The sequence below is a fragment of the Phyllobates terribilis genome, unplaced genomic scaffold (assembly GCF_046119375.1).
Source record: "Phyllobates terribilis strain yellow unplaced genomic scaffold, ASM4611937v1 Scaffold_2__4_contigs__length_985480577, whole genome shotgun sequence".
In the NCBI taxonomy this organism is placed as follows: domain Eukaryota; kingdom Metazoa; phylum Chordata; class Amphibia; order Anura; family Dendrobatidae; genus Phyllobates; species Phyllobates terribilis.
In genome coordinates this window covers 735636912-735659357 of record NW_027362762.1, presented here as the reverse complement: position 1 = coordinate 735659357, position 22446 = coordinate 735636912, and positions in this window count along the sequence as shown.

The window sequence follows — 22446 nt, the reverse complement described above, 5'->3', positions numbered from 1 at the left end:
TTGTGTCTCATTATCATCATCATCCACCTCTTGCGACAGTAATTGCAATTTCCCACCATCGCCTTTGTGTGACCGTGACTGCTCCAATATTTGGGCATCGCTACACGCGTTCTCCTCTTGACTCGCTTGAAGCTGGCTGGGTGAGAGGCCTGAATCCACAAAAGCAAAAGTGAACATCTCTTCTGAGTGTCCAAGTGTTAGATCAGTAGTCTCAGGGCACTTGGCATGGTGGGAGGAAGGAGGATCAGGGTGAGGAATATGTGGTCCAGACTCACGGCTACTGAGACTTGACCGTGTGGAAGACAGGGTGGCGGTGGTGGTGGCTAAGTGACTGGAAGCATTATCTGCTATCCAACCAACAACCTTTTGACACTGCTCTGTGTTCAATAGTGGTGTTCTGCAGTCCCCTATTAATTGGGACATGAAGGTCGAGCGGCAAGCTGTGGGTGTTTGTTGTGGCACAATTTTAGCTTGCCCACGGCCACGTCCTCGGCCTCTGCATGTACCATCACCATCACGTCCACTTCCCCGTCCCTTGCCACGCACCTTGCCCGATTTTAATGGAGGACAATATTTTTCAAGTTCACGAGAAATGGCTGATTTTGGAATGCAGTTATATGTGATACGTCTGACAAAGAACCACAATTTTAAATAGCAGGCCTGTAATTTGATAATACTATCCTTCACAGACACCTAGTGTGAATATCTTGACTAGTGTTGAGCCACCCCCGTAGTGTTCGGGTTCGGTTCGGTTCGTCGAACACCGGGATGTTCGAGGAACTGTTCGTCGAACTGTTCGTCGAACACCTTAGAACACCGTCGAACACCGTTAAAACCAATGGCAGGCAAACAAAAACACATAGAAACACATAGAAAACACCTGCAAAGGTGTCCAAAAGCTGACAAACTGCTCAGAAGACACTCTCTTTAAAAAAGCCGGCCGGCAAATTCAGCAGCGGCATACACCGGTACCCGACAATTTAGACAAGAAGGAATAGAGCATCACACATAGATTAGATAGATAGAAACATGTCAGTCACACATATAAGAAGCACAGTGACAGTGTTGGTTACTGCACTTGTCATTTAGTGTAAAGGATTTATTAAAAAAAATATTAGTGTTTTCATGCACCGTCTCTTTAAAAAAGCCGGCCGGCAATTCAGCATCTGTACCCGACAATTTAGAACAGAAAGAATAGAGCTTCACACATAGATTAGATAGATAGAAACATGTCAGTCACATATATAATAAGTACAGTGATAGTGTTGCTTACTATACTTGTCATTTAGCGTAAAGGATTTATTTAAAAAAATAATAGTGTTTTCATGCACTGTCTCTTTAAAAAAGCCGGCCGGCAATTCAGCAGCGGTACCCGACAATTTAGAACAGAAAGATAGAGCATCACACATAGATTAGATAGATAGAAACATGTCAGTCACATATATATGAAGTACAGTGATAGTGTTGGTTACTGTACTTGTCATTTAGTATTAAAATAAAGGATTTATTATTAAAAAAATTGGCGTGGGGTTCCCCTTAATTTTAGGCTCTAGCGGAGGTTAAGCAGACGGCTGGGGCAGATGTTTGAATAATGGGAAGGGGGTAATACCCACGGACCTTCCCAGGCTACTAATATCAGCCCCCAGCTGAATACATAGCCTTTACTAGCTATTAAAATGGGGGACCCCCCAAAAAAAATGACGTGGGGTCCCCCCTAATTTAATAGCTAGCAAAGGCTAGGCAGACAGCTGGGGGCTGATATTAATAGCCCAGGAAGGGAGCCATGAATATTGGCCCCCTCCCAGGCTAGAAACACCAGCCGTCAGCCGCCCCAGAAATGGCGCATTCATAGGATGCGCCAATTCTGGCACTTAGCCTCGCTCTTCCACGCTGCCCTGGTGCGGTGGCAGGGGGTAATAGGGTTGGGGTTGATGTCAGCTTATAATGCCAGCTGACATCAAGCCCAGGTTAGTAATGGAGAGGCGTCTATAAGACACCCCCCCATTACTAACCCCATAGTCAAAGTTAAAAAAACACAAACACCCAGAATAAAGTCCTTTAATTGAAATAAAGACACAATCCTTTATTGTTCTAAATTAAACCATACTTACCATCACGCCCATTCCAGCTGAAGCCAACGATCTCCTGCAATAAAAGAAAAATAATAAAGCAACCTCATCCTTACCTTTCCATGGTTCCCACGACAGCTTCAGCTCTGCTACATCGAGATGACAGGCTGGACCGCAGCAGAACGCTGCCATCCAGCCTGTCATCCCGCAGACACTGAGAAGCGCAGGCTTGCTTGCGCTGCTCAGCGTCTCTCTGTGACGACATCCAGATGAGCCGTGTTCATGTCCAATGAACTCGGCTCACCTCATGCACGTCACTGACAGCGTGGGAAAATTCTCACGCTGAAGCGCTGATTGCAGGAGAATTTTCCCACGCTGTCAGTGACGTGCAGGAGGTGAGCTGAGTTCATTGGACATGAGCTCACCTCATGCACATCACTGACAGCGTGGGAGAATTCTCCTGCACTCAGCACTTCAGCGTGAGAATTTTCCCACGCTGTCAGTGACGTGCATGAGGTGAGCCGAGTTCATTGGACATGACCTCGGCTCATCTGGATGCCGTCACAGCGAGACAGTGAGGAGCGCAAGCATGCCTGCGCTTCTCAGTGTCTGCGGGATGACAGACTGGATGGCAGCGTTCTGCTGCGGTCCAGCCAGTCATCACGATGTAGCAGAGCTGAAGCTGTCGTGGGAACCATGGAAAGGTAAGGATGAGGTTGGTTTATTATTTTTCTTTTATTGCAGGAGATCGTTGGCTTCAGCTGGAATGGGTGTGATGGTAAGTATGGTTTAATTTAGAACAATAAAGAATTGTGTCTTTATTTCAATTAAAGGACTTTATTCTGGGTGTTGTGTTTTTTTTAAATACTTTACTAGAAATTCATGGCGGTCATGTCTAATACTGGCGTGACCCCATGAATTTTGGGCTTGGGGCCAGCTGATAATACCAAGCTGGCCCTAACCCCTTTATTACCCAGTGAGCCACCGCACCAGGGCTCTGGATGAGTTGGGTACAGCGCCAGAAGATGGCGCTTCTATGAACGCGCCATTTTCCGGGGTGGCTGCGGACTGCAATTTGTAGCGGGGGGGGGCCCAGAAAGCTTGGGCCTCCCTGCGCTGCAGATTCCAGCCCCCAGCTGCCTAGTTGTACCTGGCTGGACACAAAAATAGGGCGAAGCCCCACGTACTTTTTTTTTAATTATTTCATGAAATTCATGAAATAATTAAGAAAAAAAGGCCTTCCCTATATTGTTGTGTCCGGCCAGGTACAAATAGGCAGCTGGTGGTTGGGGGCAGCCCGTTCCTGCCTGCTGTACCTGGCTGGACACAAATATAGTGCGAAGCCCCACTTCAATTTTTTTTAATTATTTCATGAAATTCATGAAATAATTAAGAAAAAAAGGGCTTCCCTATATTGTTGTGTCCGGCCAGGTACAAATAGGCAGCTGGTGGATGGGGGCAGCCCGTTCCTGCCTGCTGTACCTGGCTGGACACAAATATAGTGCGAAGCCCCACTTCAATTTTTTTTAATTATTTCATGAAATTCATGAAATAATTAAGAAAAAAAGGGCTTCCCTATATTGTTGTGTCCGGCCAGGTACAAATAGGCAGCTGGTGGATGGGGGCAGCCCGTTCCTGCCTGCTGTACCTGGCTGGACACAAATATAGTGCGAAGCCCCACTTAAATTTTTTTAAATTATTTCAGGAAATTCATGAAATAATTTAAAAAAAATTGACGTGGGGCTTCGCACTATATTTGTGTCCAGCCAGGTACAGCAGGCAGGAACGGGCTGCCCCCAACCACCAGCTGCCTATTTGTACCTGGCCGGACACAACAATATAGGGAAGCCCTTTTTTTCTTAATTATTTCATGAAATAATTTAAAGAAAATTGACGTGGGGCTTCGCCCTGTTTTTGTGTCCAGCCAGGTACAACTAGGCAGCTGGGGGCTGGAATCCGCAGCGCAGGGAGGCCCAAGCTTTCTGGGCCACCCCCGCTGCAAATTGCAGTCCGCAGCCACCCCGGAAAATGGCGCGTTCATAGAAGCGCCATCTTCTGGCGCTGTACCCAACTCATCCAGGGCCCTGATGCGGTGGCTCACTGGGTAATAAAGGGGTTAGGGCCAGCTTGGCATTATCAGCTGGCCCCAAGCCCGAAATTCATGGGGTCACGCCAATATTAGACATGACCACCATGAATTTCTAGTAAAGTATTTAAAAAAAACACAACACCCAGAAAAAAAGTCCTTTAATTGAAATAAACACACAATTCTTTATTGTTCTAAATTAAACCATACTTACCATCACGCCCATTCCAGCTGAAGCCAACGATCTCCTGAAATAAAAGAAAAATAATAAAGCAACATCATCCTTACCTTTCCATGGTTCCCATGACAGCTTCAGCTCTGCTACATCGAGATGACAGGCTGGACCGCAGCAGAACGCTGCCATCCAGCCTGTCATCCCGCAGACACTGAGAAGCGCAGGCTTGCTTGCGCTCCACAGTGTCTCTCTGTGAGGGCATCCAGATGAGCCGAGTTAATGTCCAATGAACTCGGCTCACCTCATGCACGTCACTGACAGCGTGGGAAAATTCTCCTGCACTCAGCGCTTCAGCGTGGGAGAATTCTCACACTGAAGCGCTGAGTGCAGGAGAATTCTCCCACGCTGTCAGTGACGTGCAGGAGGTGAGCTGAGTTCATTGGACATGAGCTCACCTTATGCACGTCACTGACAGCGTGGGAAAATTCTCCTGCACTCAGCGCTTCAGCGTGGGAGAATTCTCACGCTGAAGCGCTGAGTGCAGGAGAATTCTCCCACGCTGTCAGTGACGTGCAGGAGGTGAGCTGAGTTCATTGGACATGAGCTCACCTTATGCAAGTCACTGACAGCATGGGAGAATTCTCCTGCACTCACCGCTTCAGCGTGAGAATTTTCCCACGCTGTCAGTGACGTGCATGAGGTGAACCGAGTTCATTGGACATGAACTCGGCTCATCTGGATGTCGTCACAGAGAGACGCTGAGCAGCGCAAGCAAGCCTGCGCTTCTCAGTGTCTGCGGGATGAGAGGCTGGATGGCAGCGTTCTGCTGCGGTCCAGCCTGTCATCTCGATGTAGCAGAGCTGAAGCTGTCGTGGGATCCATGGAAAGGTAAGGATGAGGTTGCTTTATTATTTTTCTTTTATTGCAGGAGATCATTGGCTTCAGCTGGAATGGGCGTGACGGTAAGTATGGTTTAATTTAGAACAATAAAGGATTGTGTCTTTATTTCAATTAAAGGACTTTATTCTGGGTGTTTGTGTTTTTTTTAACTTTGACTATGGGGTTAGTAATGGGGGTGTCTTATAGACGCCTCTCCATTACTAACCTGGGCTTGATGTCAGCTGGCATTATAAGCTGACATCAACCCCAACCCTATTACCCCCTGCCACCGCACCAGGGCAGCGTGGAAGAGCGAGGCTAAGTGCCAGAATTGGCGCATCCTATGAATGCGCCATTTCTGGGGCGGCTGACGGCTGGTGTTTCTAGCCTGGGAGGGGGCCAATATTCATGGCTCCCTTCCTGGGCTATTAATATCAGCCCCCAGCTGTCTGCCTAGCCTTTGCTAGCTATTAAATTAGGGGGGACCCCACGTCATTTTTTTTGGGGGGTCCCCATTTTAATAGCTAGTAAAGGCTATGTATTCAGCTGGGGGCTGATATTAGTAGCCTGGGAAGCTCCGTGGGTATTACCCCCTTCCCAGGCTTCAAACATCTGCCCCAGCCGTCTGCTTAACCTCCGCTAGAGCCTAAAATTAAGGGGAACCCCACGCCAATTTTTTTAATAATAAATCCTTTATTTTAATACTAAATGACAAGTACAGTAACCAACACTATCACTGTACTTCATATATATGTGACTGACATGTTTCTATCTATCTAATCTATGTGTGAAGCTCTATTCTGTCTGTTATAAATTGTCGGGTACAGATGCTGAATTGCCGGCCGGCTTTTTTAAAGAGACGGTGCATGAAAACACTATTATTTTTTTTGATAAATCCTTTACGCTAAATGACAAGTACAGTAAGCAACACTGTCACTGTACTTCGTATATATGTGGCTGACATGTTTCTATCTATCTAATCTATGTGTGAAGCTCTATTCTGTCTGTTATAAATTGTCGGGTACCGCTGCTGAATTGCCGGCCGGCTTTTTTAAAGAAACGGTGCATGAAAACACTATTATTTTTTTTGATAAATCCTTTACGCTAAATGACAAGTACAGTAAGCAGCACTTTCACTGTACTTATTATATATGTGGCTGACATGTTTATATCTATCTAATCTATGTGTGAAGCTCTATTCTTTCGGTTCTAAATTGTCGGGTACAGGTGTATGCCGCTGCTGAATTGCCGGCTTTTCATGTTTCACTGTTGGCACTGTTCCCATCGATTTGGGCAATCACTGTAATGCCACAACCACCATGGCTGTGGCATTACAGTGAGTGGCAGACAATCCCTGCATGATTGGTGCTCTAAATAGCGCCAGACATGCAGGACACGCTTTTGGTGCACGAACAGTTATCGAACATAACCTCGAACAGCCGAATTTTTTGCAAATCGTTCGGGTTCGTCGAACAACTCGAACACCGCCCAAAACAGCTCGAATTTGAGATTGGCGAACAGTTCTAGTCGAACACCGCTCATCTCTAATCTTGACTGACACACTGCAACGGAAAGAAAATGGAAGAAATGTCTGATTTTGGAACACTTTTATAGGTGTTATGTCTGACAGAGAACCACGGTTTTAAATAGTAGGCCTGTAATTTGCTAATACTATCCTTTACAGACACCTAGTGTGAATACCTTGACCGACATACTGCAACAGAATGGAAAAGGAGGTCAATATTTTCCACAATCAGTTTTAAATTTCTGGATTTTTATCGCTGAAATATGGAACAGATCTGGCTTTATTCTGCAGTGAGAACAAGCAAATGGAGCAGAAAAATGGAGTACTCGGCATTGCTTTTTAAGCAAATAACCAGGATTAAGATAAAAAAAAATTCCCTTGGTCCCTGATATCTGGGTCTATGTCTATAAATATCTGTAACAGCAGCAGCAGGAACGTTCAATGGACCCTTTTGCACTATTTGCACTGCAGTCTGCCACATACACTGCCTGCCTGCCTGCCTGCTTAACTCCTGCTATCACCACTGAGTATATGCAGCTGGATTAGTCCTCAGAAGGACTGTTAGTTCAATTGGATATATATACATATATGTTGTGGTATACCTATACTAACTATGAAGAAGCAAATCTCTCCCTGACGCAGCAGCAGCTCTCCCTACTCTGGCTGGTTCTGGAGTAGACTGTGACGAGCATGGCGGCGCCCTGTCTTATATACACCTGATGATGCTGTGCGGCCAGCCAATCACTGTAATGCCCACAACCAACATGGCTACGGCATTACAGTGCATGGCAGGCAATCCCTGCATGTTCATTAGCTCTCTAAAGAGTGCCAAACATGCAGGGAGGGGACCCGAGTTCCCGCCCGAGCAATCCAGAAAAACTCGCCGAGCTTGTCGATTACAGTGATGCTCAGGCGAGTATCGAGCAGTGGCGAGCTCGTTTGCTCATCACTACTTTTAACCCTTATAACTTTCTAACAAAAAAATTGATTCCAAAATTGTGCTTATGTAAAGTAAACGTGGGAAATGTAATTCATTAACTATTTTGAGTGACATATCTCTCTGATTTAAGGGCACGAAAATTCAAAGTTTGAAAATTGCGAAATATATTCAAAATTTTCGCCAAATTTCCACTTTTTTCAAAAATGAACGCAAGTGATATCGAAGAAATTTTACCACTATCATGAAGTACAATATGTCCCGAAAAAACAATCTCAGAATCAGTGGGATTCGTTGAAGTTTTCCAGAATTGTAAAAATTGGCCTGGTCATTAAAATGCAAAGCACCCTCGGGGGTAAAGGGGTTAAAGTGCCCACAGCCACTGGTAATAATGACTCAACTCTCCTCCCCCAAAACCAGCTTCTCCGTCATCACGGAAGATCATCTTTACTCTCCAAATCACATCTCACCACCTGTGAACTTGACTCAATACCGTCCCACCTCATTCCAAACCGTACCACAGTCTTCATCCCAAACCTAACCCTCCTCTTTACCCTGTCACTAACAACTGGCATTTTCCCCTCATGATTCAAACATACCTCGATCACACCCATCCTCCAAAAGCCCTCCCTTAGCCCATCCTATGTTTAGCTATCGCCTCATCTCACTTCTCCCCTATGCCTCCAAACTACTGGATCAACACATCTATTTTGAACTGTCCTCCCATCTCTCCTCCCTCTCCCTCTTTGATCGCTTACAATCTGGCTTCCGACCTCACCATTCCACTGAAACTGTCCTGAATAAAGTCACCAACGACCTACTAACTGCCAAATCCATGCAAGACTACTCAGTCCTCCTCCTCCTAGACCTGTCATCTGCCTTCCACACAGTAGACCATACCCTCTTACTACAGGTTCTCATCTCTTGGCGTCACAGAATTGGCCCTGTCTTGGATCTTTTCATACCTAACCAACAGGACATTTAGTGTCTCCCACTCACACATTACCTCCTCATCCCACCCACTATGTGTCGGTGTCCCCCAAGGTTCAGTTCTAGAACCCAGGCTCTTCTCCATCTACACCTTCGGCCTGGGACAGCTCATATTCTCACGGCGTTCAGTATCACCTCTATGCTGATGACACATAGATCGACCTCTCTGGAGCAGATATCACCTCCTTACTAACCAGAATCCCACAATGTGTTTCCGCTATTTCATCTTTCTTCTCTGTTAGATTTGTGAAACTTAACATGGATAAAACCAAATTCATCATCTTCCCCACCATCTCATTCATCCCCCCAACTGACCTATCCATCAAAGTCAATGGCTGCCCACTCTCCCCAGTCCCGCAAGCTTGACTCTGATCTCTCCTTCAAACGTCAGATCCAAGCCCTTTCCACTTCCTGCCGACTCCAACTCCAAATTATCTCCAGGATCCGCACATTCCTCAACCATGAATCTGCAAAAACAACAGTGCACACCCTCATCATCTCTTTTTTCTGCCCACTCTTTCATAAAGGCCACCTCCATGGAGTGTAGGGCTTATTGTCTTCATATGGACAAATACTGTCTCTGCTTGGGAACTTTGCAACATCTTCAGGGTTACCTTTGGTTTATGTGCTGCCTCTTTGATTAATATCCTTCTTGCCCGGGCTGAGAGCTTTGGTGGGCAGCCCTCTCTTGGCAGGCTTGTTTTGGTACCATATTCTTTCCATTTGCATTTGCTGGTGCTCCAGGGAATCATTGAGATTGGGATATTGTTTTTTATAACCGAACCCTGACTTGCACGTCTCAACAATTGTGTCCCTGACTTGTTTGGAGATCTCCTTGGTCTTCATGGTCTTGTTTGGTTAGTGGTGCCTCCTGCTTAATGGTGTTGCGGCCTCTGTGGCCTTTCAGAAAAGGTGTATATATACTGACAGACCATGTGACCCTTAGATTACAGACAGGTGGACTTCCTTTCACTAAGTATGTGACTTATGAAGGTAATAGCTTGCACCAGAAATTGTTAGGAGCTTCATAGCAAAAGGAGTGAATACATATGCACATGTCAATTTTAAGTTATTTGATCCCATAAATTTAATTGATGCCTATATTTTGACTTCACTTCGCCAATTTAGACTAATTAGTGCTCAAGCATAACACACAAATCAGATTCCAAAAATATTTAAACACAGGTTGTAATGTAACAAAATAGGTAAAAAGCGAAGGGGGGGATACTTTTGCAAGCCACTGTAGAAGTGAGCAATCCTATTGCTGCATTTACATTAAATGGGAGTATACTTGGGACTACAGAAAAGGAAAAGGACTTGGTATTCTGATTACAAGTAAGCTGAACAGCAATACTCAATGTCAAGCAGCAACTGAAAAGCAAACAAGATTTTAGGGTGTATAAAAAGAGAGATAAAATCCAGGGATCCTAACGTATTGTTACCCTACTGTAAATCACTTGTAAGGCAACATCTAGAATATGAGATCTAATTTTGGGCTCCACATTTTAAAGAGGATATTCAGAAGTTAGTCTGTTCAAAGGTAGACAACTTAATTATTACAAGAGATGGAAGGCCTCTCATATGATTAGAGGTTGGAAAAGTTGGGCATGTTTAGCTTAGAAAAAAGACTTCTCAGTTGAGATCTCATTTACATATATAAACACATGTGTGGTCTATACAAATGACTGGCACAAGACCTATTCCTTCCAAAGACCATACTAAGGACCAGGAGGCACTCATTATGGGTGGAAGATAGGAGATTCTGGCAGATGAACAGGAATGGGTTCTTTACAATTAGAGCAGTCAGACTATGGAATGCCCTATTACAAGAGGTAGTAATGGCAGACATTTTAATAACAGCTTTTAAAAAAGGGCTGGATGATTTCTTAAGTACACATAACACTGTGGATTTTACACAATTTAGTGACAAAAAATATATAATTGGTGAAGAAAGGTTAAAATGATGGATCTAGGTATTTTTTCAACCTCTGTAACTATTTAATTGTACCAGTCAGAATATTGGTCCATAAAACATAGGTCATGTAGCTAGACAATGACCCAAAGTACACAAGTTGCTCTACAAAAGAATGGTTTCAGCAAAATAAAGTTAACGCTTTGGAATAGCCAAGTCAAAGTCTTGACCCTAGTCCTTTAGAAATGTAATGGAAGGATCAGAAGCATGCAGTTCATGAGAGAAAACCCACCACTATAACAGAGTTCAAACTTTTTTTTTCAGAAGGAAATAACTCCTAGTTAGTGATGAGCGAGCACCAAAATGCTCGGGTGCTCGTTGCGCGGGTTGAGCAAATCGTATTGCTTGGGTACTTGACCCGAGCAACAAGCCCAATGTAAGTTAATGGGAAACTCGAGCATTTTTTCGGCGCCAGCCACCCTCCCAACCCCGGAGGTCTGCAGGGGGCCTAAAAATTGCCAAAATTCATGGGAACAGTGCTCAAATGACATGGGAACAGCATGGGGAAGACCCCTGGAAGCATCTCTGATTCCCAGGTCACTGTTGTGTACAATTTTATCATAGTATTACGCCACTTTTACGGACTCACAAGAAAACATACAAAAACTAAACCAAAATGGATTTTCCTGAAAAAAATGTTAAGGAACAATATTTCCAGGGTAATGACTTTTATATAACGCAAAAAACACAAAAAAAATGCTCCTCCACACCTTGGGCTATGTTCACACATAGCGTTTTTGATGCATTTTTGCACTTTTGCATTGCTTTCAACAGTGAAAAATACATTCGCCAGTAAATGTCATTTTAACATTTTAATACCTTATCTGGCCATGTGGTGTGTGAGACATGATCCGACACATCCTGTTTCATTTATGAAGTAAGGACTCAAAGTCCCAAAGCCTATTTTTACAGGGACAGCAGTCGGCCCTTACTATTGTTAGAGGGCCATCAGCCGCCTCTGCTTTGTTGTTCCCATTAATAAAGAGTGGGTCTCCTATACTGTTATTGCATATGCAGTGACTGCAAGGGCTGCCAAAAATTTGAACGCACCCCAATACTCCATTGAAGAGACATAGAGGAGGGCCTCAGTAAAAAAAAGTTCCCATTATAAAGGTGTGATTATCTTATACTGTTATTGCGTATACAGTGACTGCAAGGGCTGCCAAAAATTTTGACGGACCACAATACCCCTTTAAAGAGACATAGAGTAGGGCCTCAGTAAAAAAAAATGTTTCCATTATAAAGGAGTGGGTCTCCTATACTGTTATTGCTTATGCAGTGACTGCAAGGACTGCCAAAAATTTGAACGGACTCCAATACTCATTTGAAGAAACGTAGAGGAGGGACTCATTAAAAAAAAATGTTTACATTGTTAAGGAGTGGGTCTCCTATACTGGTAATGCCCATGCAATAAATGCATGGGCTGGAAAACTTTTACCCCTGATGGGTATACATGAAAATACTGTATAACATACAGGATGTAAATTTCCTGTGGGCATCATAAACACCCTTAAAAAATTATGTGGGTGTTACATCACAGTCACCCTGGTGATATGGTGGTGGAGGATGAGGAGAAAAAGAAGGAGGACGACAACAGAAAATAGACAAAATCTGGAAGCTTATACCCATGTCTGGGTGTGAAGAGGTGCATGGGAGTAGACCACCCCAAAAAAAGCCACTGGATATAACTTTATGTTCCTCTGCTATGATTCGGTGGTGTTGAGAAGTCTGGCCCAATCCAGCCCTTGTTCATTTTTATAAGAGTCAGCCTGTCAGCATTTTCAGTTGACAGGCGGTTGACAGGCGTCTATCAGTTATAATGCCCCCGGCAGCACTAAAAACCTGTGCTGACAAAAACGCTAGCGGCAGGCCAGGACCTCCGAGGTGTAGAGAGTCAGTTCATGCCAAGAGTTCAGCTTGGATATCCAATAATTATAAGGCACAGAGGAATCACGGAGGACTTTGATATGGTCAGCAAGGTACTCCTTCAGCATCTTTCAAAACTATTCCCTCCTTGTCAGTGTACCCCGCTCATCAGGGCCTGCGTGCTGGGAGGGGCTGAAAAAACTGTCCCACACCTTTGACAGTGTTCCTCTGCCTCTGCAGCATAGTATTTGTGTCTCCCTTTCCTGTACTTCTTGGTTATCCAACGAACTGTGACCTCTGCCTCCAGCGTTTTCAGATGGGAATTTTTTAAATAATTCCACAACAAGGGCCTTCTGGTACTGCAAAATGTTATTAGACCTCTCCGCCATGGGAAGGAGAGTTAGAAAGTTCTCCTTGTCTAGAAGTGTGACCAACCAGCAATTAATGTAGGCCAAAATGTATACAACGCGATGGTCACGGGAAAGGCAGAGGAACATAAAGCCAGGCATGTGTGCCAGACTGCCAACAGCCAAGTCTTCCATGTCCTGACCAAGAGGGCGACTGTCCATGCCCTCCTCCTCATGCTCCTCCTTTTCTTCCTCCTTATTCACTCTCTAGTCAGGCTATCCATGCTGAAGAGACAGTATGACAGTTGTCTGGGTAGTACTGTCTGTAGCACAGGAAACCAGCTCCTGTTTAGTGTTGAGCCACCCCCGTAGTGTTCGAGTTCGGTTCGGTTCGTCGAACACCCGTGTGTTCGCCGAACTGTTCGTCGAACTGTTCGTCGAACACCTTCGAACACCGTTAAAACCAATGGCAGGCAAACAAAAACACATAGAAACATATAGAAAACACCTTCAAAGGTGTCCAAAAGCTGACAAACTGCTCAGAAGACATAATTAACACATGGAAAAGTGACAAGTACATATAGTCATGCGAAAAGAAAAGAGGTGGAGGAGTAAAAGGAGGGGGAGACACAGATATAGGCATGTCATGGCCTTCTAAAATCCAAAAAGTGAGAAGCCGACACGTTCAGTCCGCTCCTGCCCGTGCCACCTCCGTGTCGCCGGGTTTGTGCCAGAGCCGCGGTGAACCCTGACGGCCAGCCCCCCTCTCCCAATACTGGTGCCTGTCCGCTGGTGGGTAGAACGAGCCCCCCTGTGGTGCAGGCAGCTCTAAGCTTTTTAATTTAAATTGTCTCTCTAATTTGAATGAATACACTTTAAATCCATTTACAAGGATCTATTGGAGGGCAAGTCTCATGCCAGCAGCCGCGTAATTCCAGCTCCAGTAGCGTCCACTAAAGCTGCTGCAGTTAAAAAGCTTTTATAAGGATCGAGCTCGGCTGTCCACCGCAAGGCATCCTACTGCCAGTCCCAGCCCCTATGCCTTGGGGTGCCTCCTGATGCTCTTCACTGAGTATCCCGTGGTCCCGAAGCATTTCCTTTGAAAAAATTAAGTGTCCAAACTACAGGTGGTGTAGCTTGCTTAACAGCCGGGATAATCCGCTGACTAGCAGACACTGCTACTAGGCACAAAGTATTTCCTGGGCTAGATGCAGTTAAAAATTTGTAATTAGATACTCTCGTTGGATGCTGAGAAAGAATTCCATAGAGTCTCCTGGCACGCCATATATGATTCTCTTAAAAAGCTTGGGGTAGGGGTCTAGGGGACCCTTTTATAGCCAAAATCACGGCCCTGTATCGCAATACGTCACCTAGGCTGAAGATAAATGGAACTGTAGCACCCGAGGGCTCGGTTGCTACAGAGGTATTGCACCTCACCCAGAGGTGTGATATCTCACTCTCAGGTAAGGATGGAGTGTGGATCAGGACCCGACACCTGCATGCATTACACCACATTGCCGTGGGGCAGGGCGACCAATATGCCCCTGAGATGGGCACGACAGTCCCTGTCCCTGGCTGGAGTGGGGGGAGGGAACACTGAGGAAGCGGAACCCTGTAGTGCAGGAGCAGGGAGGAAGCAGTTCCTGGGTGCATTGAGAAGGGAGTATAAAAGGTGGGCACCATCTTAGTTCAGTGCAGAGAAGTCTGAGCAGAAGTGGCAGGGAGCAGGGGCTCTGCATGAGATCTGCTCCGGAGGCGGGCCTAGTAACAGAGGCCCAGGCCTGGAAGAGGGAGAAGGAAGGAAGAGGAGCAGAGAAGGCTCCAGGAACGAGGAACGAAGGGATCCCAGGGGTGCGGACGGGCGAGTCGCCACCGCACGCCCGAATCCACCTGCATGGAGGGGTCAGGCCAAAGGGGGAGACCGGTCCCCGAAACTAGTGGAGGCAGGAAACGACCCTCAGCTAGAAACCGGAGGCTGTGACATTTTATGTGGCGCAGCCCCTCGCTACACCCGCTAGGGGGGCAGCACATAGGGTCAGGGAAACTGGCGCCAAGTTTACCAAGAGGAGGCCCGATGCAGCCAGACAGAAGGGTTGGTAAGAAAGGCCAGACAAAGGACACACAAAGGGGGTCCTGTGAAGCGCTCCAAATTTATCTGGGAATTGTCTGAGCCCCTCACCTGGTGAGCACAGTACGACGTGGGCAGCCGTTACCCTCAGACGTGGTCTGGATAATAAGAACTGTGAGTAAAGGCCCTGGACTGCATCACTGACTCCGTGTCATTACTGCTGCTGCCCTGCACCATCACCCCCATCCTCCGCATACACTGCCCTGAGGCTATACTCCTCCCGTGGGGAGTTATGCTACGCTCTGCTGCACCCACAACACCAGCCTCAGCGGTCTGCGCTGCACTGGCGGTTCACTCTGACCGCAATCCACGGGTGGCGTAGTCGGACATTTAAACATCAAAGCCACATAAATAGTTCCGCCACTGGTTTGACCACCCTGAGCCACGGAACCGGGTCGCCGCCACGAAGACTACAACCACCAGCATCCACCAAAAAGGGTCCGGCTCCGGGTGTCCCAAGGCCCAGGGGGTGCATCAGAACATTTTCATCACCTTTCACAATCACCAATGGGACAAGGCAGGGATGTCCTCTGTCCCCTCTCTTATACATCCTAGTGACGGAGCACCTGCTCTCATCAATTCGCCATAACCCCAATATTAGGTGGATTGAGGTGGGAGGCACCGAGTACAAGTGCTCTCTATTTGCTGATGATGTACTAGTATATATCACTCAATCACATATATCCATCCATGCTGTTATGGCTGAAATAGATCACTTTGTTACATGGTCAAATTTTAAAATCAATGCAGCGAAGTCTGAGGCCCTCGATGTCTCCCTCCCCAAATCCATATAGGATTCCATCCAGTCCAACTTTCCCTTTGCCTGGCCCTCACAGGGTATCAAATACTTAGGAATTCCTATTTATAGAGACCTCTCCCATCTATGTTATCTTAATTTTGGGCCCTTTATTGAACAACTCCATATAGACCACGGTTGGCAAGTTAGAACTGTAAGATTCACTACGTGAACCACTGGTGTTTTGTGGAAAAGCACATGTACACTGTGTTCCAAATTATTATGCAAAAAGTGTTTAGGAGTGATAAGGGAAGAATTTGTTTGTTTGTCAGTTAAACTCATTGATGGTGATGTGTGTCAGGGCTCTTTATATCACTGTAAGCAATTGCAGACACCTGTGCTAATTAGTTTGGCAGGTGTGTCCAATGAAAGGCAAGACTACTTAAGAAGGCTGTCTCACATTATTAAGCAGCCTACATTTTCTGCCAAAATGGGAAAGAAAAAGGATGTGTCGGCTGCTGAGAAGCAACAAATTGTGGAGTGTTTAGGTCAAGGCATGACTACAATCAACATTGTGCGATGATCAGGATGAAGTGTCTTGGCAATCAAGAAGTATGTAGCTGATTCACAGTACACACGTGTGCGTGCTGATAAGGGCAAATTGAGGACTCTTTCCTACAGGCAATTACGTCAGGTTAAAAGAGCAGCGGCAAAAAAGCCTTGTCATAGCAGCAGACAAGTTTTTGAAGCTGCTGGTGCCTCCAACGTCCCCCGAACAACAAGATGCAGGGTCCTTCAGAGGTTTGCAGCTGTGCATATGCCATCCTGTCGACCTCCTCTATCCACTTCACACAAGCAGAAACGGCTCCAGTGGGCCAAACATTACATGAAGACTGATTTCAAAACTGTTTTGTTCACGGATGAGTGCCGTGCAGCGCTCGATGGTCCAGATGGATGGAGTGGAGGATGGCTGGTTGATGGACACCCCACGCAAACACGGCTACAGCGCCAACAAGGAGGAGGTGGAGTAATGTTTTGGGCTGGAATCATGGGGAGAGAGATTGTCGGCCCCTTTAGGATCCCTGAAGGCGCTAAAGATGAACTCCATAATGTATGTGGATTTTCTCAAACAGCACTTCCTGCCATGGTTCAAGAAGAAGAACCATGTATTTCACAGCAAGATCATTTTTTTGCATGATAATGCACCATCTCATGCTGCACATAAAACATCTGCATCTCTGGCTGATATGGGCATAAAAGGGGACAAACTTATGGTGTGACCCCCATGCTCCCCTGACCTCTACCCCATTCAGAACCTCTGGAGCATCATCAAAAGGAGTGTCTATGATGGCGGGAGGCAGTTCACATCTAAGCAACAGCTCTGGGAGGGTATTCTGTCCTCATGCAAAACAATTGAAGCAGAAACCATCCAAAACCTGACAAATTCAATGGACGAGAGAGTTCAGAAGCTCCTTTCGAACAAGGGGTCCTATGTGAAAATGTAACATCACCTAGAATAAAGTTTTGAGTTGAAAACTGTTTGATTTCAGTTTCTAATAACCTGCTAATGCTTATAATTTCAAAAATGACCATTTTTTTGGTCTTTATTAAAATGAAAAGGTTGATCGAAAAGTTTGGGGGATCTAAGAGTGTGGCAACCCAGTAGTCATGATTACTTCGAATTCTGACAATATGAGGGTCATGTTGCAGGGAGTGCAGCAAGAAGGCACTTATGTGTCTTGCGCATCTCGGAGCCCCAAAATTATTTTCCGGGCTAGATGCAGCTAAAAATTATTATTAATTTTAAATCTGGTGGAGCTTAGTATAGATGGGCTAATAGGATCAGTGCTGCACACTGCTACAAAGCCCAAATTATTTTCCAGTCAAGATATAGATAAACATGATTAGTAATTTGAAAGCTTAAAACGGTTGGTAGGGTGATTTTAACCAATCATCAAGCTTTTACTCTCCCCAGGATGACACAGGGGTTGAAAAGTCGTTTCGGATCCATGATTTGTTCATCTTTATGAATGTGAGTCTGTCTACATTATCAATGGAGAGCCGCGTGCGCTTATCTGTCAGCACACCACCAGCAGCGCTGAACACACGTTCAGACAGAACGCTGGCTGCGGGGCATGACAAGATCTCCAAGGCGTAAGTGGCTAGCTCCGGCCATTTATCCAGATTGGAAGCCCAAAAAGAGCAAGGGTCCAGTGACACAGTCATGGCTTCAATGTTTACTTGGAGATACTCCTGTACCATCGTCTCTAGGCGTTGACTATGTGTCAGACTTCTTGTCTCCTGTGGCCTTGCAAAGGATGGGCTAAAAAAGTGGTGAAATGATTGCGCAAAATTGATGTTACCAGCAGATACTGTGGTTCTGTTACGGTTTGAGTGCTGAACACTTGACGGTCCCACGGTTAGCAAGTTGGAACTGTGAGATTCATTACGTGCACCACTGGTGTTTTGTGGAAAAGCACATGTAAGATTCTGCAACAGTCTCTGCTGATACTCCTGCATGCGTGCATCCCTTTCTATGGCAGGAATAATTTCTGCAAATTTACTTTTGTACCGGGGATCTAACAGTGTGGCAACCCAGTAGTCAGGATTATTTCTAATTCTCACAATTCGAGGGTTATGTTGCAGGTAGTGCAGCAAGAAGGCACTCATGTGTGTTGCGCATCCAGGAGCACCAAGTCCCTGTTGTGTTGGTGGCGAGGTAACAATCATGCTTCCTTCCTCTGTCCTCTCCCCCCAACCTCGCACAACAGAAATGTGATCAAGGTCTCCCTCATCTGATGAGTCTTGCATCAGTTCGTCCTCCACTTCTTCCTGGGCTCCTGCACCTTCCTCACTAGTTTGGCTGCTACCATGCGCCCTGGTAAAACCATCTCCCCCACCCTCACATGCCTGCCGCCTTGGTGCTGCCGACTGTCTGGACCTTGCAGATGTTAGCCCTTCCGCATACAACTCCTCCTCCTCTACTTCCTCCACCTCCTCTTGTGCCACCACCTGACTCCGAATTCTGTTTAACATGTGCTCCAGCATGTAAATCACCGGAATAGTCATGCTGATAATGGCATCGTCAGCACTAAACATCTTCGTCGCCATTTCAAAACTGTGCAGAAGGGTGCATAGGTCCCTGATCTGAGACCACTCCTCCAGTGTGATTTGCCCCACCTCCGGATCTCGTTGGCCCAGGCTATATGTCAGAACGTATTGCACCAGGGCTTGTCGGTGCTGCCACAGTCGCTGCAACATGTGCAGAGTTGAATTCCACCGGGTAGGCACATCGCATTTTAGCCGGTGAAGTGGCAGGCCCAACGACTTCTGTAGAGATGTAAGTCGCTGAGCTGCGGGATGCGAACGGCGGAAGTGAGCACACAGCGACCGTGCCCTCTGCAGAAGGCCATCTAGTCTGGGATAGTGGGCTAAAAATTGCTGGACAACCAGGTTCAACACGTGAGCCATACAAGGCACGTGTGTGACATTGCCCCGGCGAAGGGCCGCACCCAGGTTTGCAGCATTGTCGCACACGGCCTTCCCTGGTTTCAGGTCCAGTGGAGACAACCATTCATGAAATTGGTTCTCCAGAGCTGACCACAACTCCTCACCTGTGTGACTCACATTTCCCAGACATTTCAAAGTAAAAACCGCCTGATGACGTTGAGCCCTACTGCCAGCATAGTAAGGAGGTGTGCAGGATCCCTTCTGTGCAGTTAGAAAGCTTGTGGCATGACCAGACAGGCTTTGGGTGCAGGTGGAAGACCGAGAGGAGGTTGAGGAGGCAGAAGCAGTGGAGGAACTTTGACATAAAGAGGATTGACGCACAACTCGTGGGGACGGTAGGACTTGGACAGCAGCCCCTTGTCCTGCTGTCACCATAGTTACCCAGTGCCCAGTCAGCGACATGTAACGCCCCTGTCCATGCCTACTCGTCCAAGTGTCTGTGGTGAAATGCACCCTGTCACACACAGAGTTTCTCAAAGAAGCGGTGATGTTGTGTGCGACATGCTGGTGGAGCGCAGGCACACCTTTCTTTGAGAAGTAGTGCCGACTGGGCATCTGGTACTGGGGCACTGCGACGGACATAAGGTCTCGAAAATCCTCTGTGTCCACCAGGCGGAAAGGCAGCATTTCTGTAGCCAAGAGCTTGCAGAAGGTGAAATTCAACCTCTTAGCTTTCTCATGGCTAGGAGGAAATGGTCTTTTACTTGTCCACATCTGAGGGACCGAGGGCTGGCTATTGTGCTTAGACGGGGTTGATAAGGGTGTCCCCGGCAAACTGCCGGTCTGTGAGGAAGATGCAGGCGGACATGTTAGGTTGCCTTGATCCAAAGGTGGTGCTATCGATGTCGGACAGCGCTCAACACCAGCTGGTGTTACCACCTCCAAAGAAAATGATGACCTGCCAATCACGCTGGCTGTTGCGGGTAAAGAGGTGGCAGGTCTGCGCCCCAAAACAGGTGTGACTGCTATCCCCCCAGTCACAGAGGATGAAGAGGCCGCGGATGCATAAGATATGGCAGACGGTGGTTGGCCCGGCCGGCTAGGCCGCATTGTAGCACACTGAGCTTCCCACTGCAACTTATGCTTCATGTCCATGTGCCGGTTCATGCATGAAGTACTCAAACTATGTATTTTTTGGCCTCTACTTAGCTTTTGCTGACAAATGTTACAGATAACACGAGTTGGGTCATCTTTATCGATCTGAAAAAATGCCCAGGCTATGCAAGGCTTAGCACCCATGCGACCTGAAGAGCCACCACGACTTGTGGTGAGAGGCAGAGTTGTGTTTGAGGATGCAGTTGTTGACGTGCTTCCAGTACTACGTCTCTGTCCAGGAAGGCGCAACCTGACCTCGTCGTCACTAGCATCTTCCTCCACCTCCTCTGCTGACCTCATCTCTTGGCTGACTGTGGGTTGACAGTAAGTGGGATCTCCAACCTCATCATCATCACCCTGTGCGTTATCACACCCGTCGTCCTCAGAGCCAACCTGATCCTGCCCTGACAAAAAACTAAAGTTGTCGCTCCAATCAGGTATTTGAGTCTCATCATCGTCTTCCTCATTGTCTCCACCAACAGGAGTTACAGTTTGGGAATGAGGGTCTACATTATGGTCAGAACCTTCTGCGTCTGGTCCTGGATCCGACTCATAAAGATTCTGGGCATCAGTGCAGATCATTTCCTCGTCTGGTTTCACAGAAGCGCTGGAGTCTACCTCTGATTCCCAGGCTATAGTATGAGTAAACAGCTCTGCAGACTCAACCATCTGTTCTACCTCATACTCAGACGGGCAGCTGGAGATTTGGGAGCTGTGAGGAAGCAAGTGCGATTGGGGTGACACCTTTGAGGACTGGAGTATTTGTGATGTTGAAGTTGATGTGGAGGAGAGCCCACTTAAAGGAGCACTTGATATCCGTTGAAGCACCTGCTGTTTTTGTGCCTCATCTGGAATTTGTAGCGATTGGCGTGGCCGTAAGAAAGGGATCTTATCACATTGTCCGCTAAAAGAAGTAGACATTTTAGTTTGGCTGGAAGATGGTCTTTCTTCTGCAGATGTTACTGTTGCTTTAACACCTACCCCACGGACACAACCTTTTTTCCCCTTCCCAACACGCCTATTCCCCTTTCCACCAGCAGCAGGCCTTTTTCCACTCATTTTGGTGGTTAACTAATTCACAACTCTGGAGTTGTTTGCACAAAAAAACAATGGATGGGAACCGAGCAGAGCTGAGTGGCCAAACTGTGGTATTAGGCCAAAACTATTGGCTGGGTTAGATGCAGAAAAAAATTATATTCAATTTGCAACCTGATGGAGGTCAGTATAGATGGACTAATAGAGAAAGTCCCACACACAGCTAGAAGCCCAAATATTTTTTCAGAGGTAGATGCAGAAAAAAATTATATTCAGTTTGCAACCTGATGGAGGTCTGTATAGATGGATTAATAGAACAAGTCCCACACACTGCTAGAAGGCCAAATATTTTTTCAGAGCTAGATGCAGAAAAAAATTATATTCAGTTTGCAACCTGATGGAGGTCTGTATAGATGGATTAATAGAACAAGTCCCACACACTGCTAGAAGGCCAAATATTTTTTCAGAGCTAGATGCAGAAAAAAATTATATTCATTTTGCAACCTGATGGAGGTCAGTATAGATGGACTAATAGAACAAGTCCCACACACAGCTAGAAGCCCAAATATTTTTTCAGAGGTAGATGCAGAAAAAAATTCTATTCAGTTTGCAACTTGATGGAGGTCAGTATAGATGGACTAATAGAGAAAGTCCCACACACAGCTAGAAGCCCAATATTTTTTCAGAGGTAGATGCAGAAAAAAATGATATTCAGTTTGCAACCTGATGGAGGTCTGTATAGATGGATTAATAGAACAAGTCCCACACACTGCTAGAAGGCCAAATATTTTTTCAGAGCTAGATGCAGAAAAAAATTATATTCAGTTTGCAACCTGATGGAGGTCAGTATAGATTGACTAATAGAACAAGTCCCACACACAGCTAGAAGCCCAAATATTTTTTCAGAGGTAGATGCAGAAAAAAATTATATTCAGTTTGCAACCTGATGGAGGTCAGTATAGATGGACTAATAGAGAAAGTCCCACACACAGCTAGAAGCCCAAATATTTTTTCAGAGGTAGATGCAGAAAAAAATTATATTCAGTTTGCAACCTGATGGAGGTCTGTATAGATGGATTAATAGAACAAGTCCTAC